Raw genomic sequence first — 3,695 nt, 5'->3', positions numbered from 1 at the left:
TGTCCTTACTTTATGTATGAGGAAATGGAGTCCCTGAGGGCTGAAGAAACATAGCTTAGGGCACACAACTTGTATAGAATTGCCACTTCTCACCTCTCCCTTAGCTCCTCCAAGCATACATGCCAACATCAGACAATGCCCACAGCACCCCACAACGGATCTGGGACAGAGGAGGTGCTCAAGAGATGTTAATTTTTCCCCTTATTTGCCAATTTATGACATAAAATGTTTTCTTTCCACTAACTACATTCTACCGGGTACCCCAATACCTTCAACAGAGACTAGTCCACATTCTTAGATAACTTACCATCGACAAAAGGAAATATAATACACCAAATATGCAAGAGCCTGAGAAAAATGACTGACTATTCTGTGGCACTAGCTCTAATGCAGTGACACTCAGCGGATGGTACACAGATGGCTGGAATGGCCAGAAAAAGGCTCCCTACTGAACACTGGTAGGGCCTGGAAGACCTAATCAATCCACCCACCCATCCATTCTTTTTTGTCTTGGTCCCAGAAAGAGGAACTTTTGCTGACAGAAACTGTTTTGACCACATTTTCCTTTTGCACTCAGGACATCAGTTCCTTCCTTGCTCACAGGGTTGTATACAAAGTGTCTTAGCCCTCCCCAACTACAAATTCCACACCTTCAATCTGCAGTGACAAGAGCATGACATGGCGGAGTCTTTCATCAATAGAGCAGTATACGGCCTCACAAACACAGTGCGGTCTGTGTCAACATCCACAACTCAGTTGCAGAGCAAATAGTTGATTTTTCTAGACCAAGTCAATAAGTTGCTTTTCACAGGGAGAAGAGGGGCCAGGATAGACATAGTTTAAGTAAAATAGAAGACACTTTGCTTTTTTTTTTTTTTTTTTTTTTTTTTTTGAGACGGAGTTTCGCTCCTGTTACCCAGGCTGGAGTGCAATGGCGTGACCTCAGCTCACTGCAACCTCTGCCTCCTGGGTTCAGGCAATTCTCCTGCCTCAGCCTCCTGAGTAGCTGGGATTACAGGCACGCACCACCACGCCCAGCTAATTTTTTGTATTTTTAGTAGAGACGGGGTTTCACCTTGTTGACCAGGATGGTCTCGATCTCTCGACCTCGTGATCCACCCGCCTCGGCCTCCCAAAGTGCTGGGATTACAGGCGTGAGCCACCGCGCCCGACGACACTTTGCATTTTATCCTATATGTTTCCATCGTTCTCTGTCTTGCCAGTGGTTGGTAGCAAGTCAAAGCAAAAACTGGCATTTGGCGTTCCAGAGTCTTCTGGAAGAGAGCCAGCTAATGAATTACCAGATGAACAGCTTTTGGCTCGCTTATCAAGGACAAATCTTATGCCAGCGGAGATGCTAAGATGTTGTAGCAATAGCAAACTAACAACAACAATAATCACAGCAATAATTTACCAGGATGATTGCAAGTCCAGAATGAAGGACAGACAATTTTCTTTGTTGGTTGCAATCTGGAAATATAGTTAGTTTTTTTTTTTTTTTTTTTTTTTTTTTTTTTAGACAGAGTTTCGCTCTTGTTACTCAGGCTGGAGTGCAATGGCGCGATCTCGGCTCACCGCAACCTCCGCCTCCTGGGTTCAGGCAATTCTCCTGCCTCAGCCTCCTGAGTAGCTGGGACTACAGGCACGCGCCACCATGCCCAGCTAATTTTTTGTATTTTTAGTAGAGACGGGGTTTCACCATGTTGACCAGGATGGTCTCGATCTCTTGACCTCGTGATCCACCTGCCTCGGCCTCCCAAAGTGCTGGGATTACAGGCTTGAGCCACTGCGCCCGGCCATAGTTTTTATTTTTCATCCATGTTAGATGCTCATAACATAACATTCTAAACAGAGGCATTTTAGGCTGGATATCAACTAAGAATCATTTTTATTCATCATTAATTTCATCAAAAACTTAACAACTGATACAGATTTCATCAAATGATGAGGGAGATTAGTATGATATAAACAAATTCATGGTAGTGCCTGTGGCTCACACCTGTAACCCCAGCACTTTATGAGGCAGAGGCAGGAGGATCGGATCGCTTGAGTCCAGAAGTTCAAAACCCCATCTCTATAAATAAATAAATAAATAGTGGGGCATGGTGGGGCATGCCTGTGGTCCCAGCTAACATGGAGGCTGAAGTGGGAGGATCACTTGAGTCTGGGAGGTCGAGCCTGCAGTGAGCCATGATCACACCACTTCCCTCCAGCCTGAATGACAGAGTAAGACCCTTCTCAAAAAAATAAAAATAACTATAAAGACGTATTTTATTCTACAAACCTTTTTTGCTCTGTATTATAACACTACTGTTCATCTAATATTCGGACATACTGAGGGTGGAAGAGTCAGGCTGAATTGTCCCTCCCCTCCACCAGTACCCCATGTAGTAGTCTGAAATGACAAGGTAAGAGCTCCTCTTAGCAATATTTACAGACCATTCTTCACGTAAAAGAACATAAGAACTCTCAAAAAGCTAAATAGAGTACTCTAAACAAGCCCTTTTCCTGTCATCCTTTTCTCAGAAATCTGCTGCAGACTCTTGGTGAGTGTCACAGGCTGTTCTTTTATCTCCATAACGGGAGTGCCTTTGCAAAGCTGGCCTGCAGGTCAGGTCTCAGGCTCACTCCCTTGTATTCAGTGAATTCTGAGTCAAGTCCAGGCTTGAGTCAGCTGCCTCCATTGTAAGTCTTTTGCAATTCGATGGATGGCTTGGTCCTTATGTCTTTTTTTTTTTTTTTCCACCAATCAACAGATCACCTTATTTTTATGTTTATTTCTATATAAAGACACATTAGTTTATATACATTGCAGATTTATTTATTTATTTATTTATTTATTTTGTAAAGAGAAAAAGAATAATAAGAAAAAGAATAAAGAAGAGGAAGAAAGAGAAAGAGGAAGAGGGAGAGAGAATGGGGGTATTGCTTTGTTGCCCGGGCTAGAATGCAGTCTAAATATGGGTATGCCTATAATTGTCCTTAATAATGGAGACATGAAAGAAAATGAGGGAAGAGATTAACAAAAAAGGAGCCAACCAACATTTCATTTAAACTTCTAAGTTGATATGATGTGGTACTGATAAGAGTGTATATTTTGTGTAGAGTGGAGAGTTCTATAAATGTTAATTACGTTTACTTGTTCCAGATCTGAGTTCAAGTTCTGGATATCGTTGTTAATTTTCTGTCTCATTGATCTGTCTAATATTAATGTTGAAGTCTCCCACTATTATTGTGTGGGAGTCTAAGTCTCTTTATAAGTCTTGTATGTCTGGGTATTCCTGTATTGGGTGCGTATATATTTAGGACCTTTAACTCTTCTTGTTGTTGCATTGATTCTTTTATCATTATATAATGTCCTTCTTTGCTTCTTTTGATCTTTATTTTATCAGAGGCAAAAATTGTAACTTCTGCTTTTTATTTATTTATTTTTGCTTTCTGGTTAGTTGGTAAGTCTCTCTCCATCCTTTGTTTTGAGTCTTTGTGTATCCTTGAATGTGAGATGGGTCTGGATGCAGCATACAGTTTTAGTTTTTTGTCCAAATTGGCTGTCTGTCTTTGAATTGGGGAATTTAGTCAATTTAAATTTAGAATTAATAATGATATATGTGAGTTTAATACTGCCATTTGCCCATTGGTTGATGTAAATTCTTCATTATATTGATGTTCTTTACTTTTTGGTATTTTTTAGAAAG

Source organism: Saimiri boliviensis, chromosome X (genome assembly GCF_048565385.1).
Source record: "Saimiri boliviensis isolate mSaiBol1 chromosome X, mSaiBol1.pri, whole genome shotgun sequence".
Taxonomy (NCBI): Eukaryota; Metazoa; Chordata; class Mammalia; order Primates; family Cebidae; genus Saimiri; species Saimiri boliviensis.
The sequence above is the reverse complement of the archived record's forward strand: the minus strand, read 5'-3'. Positions refer to the sequence as shown.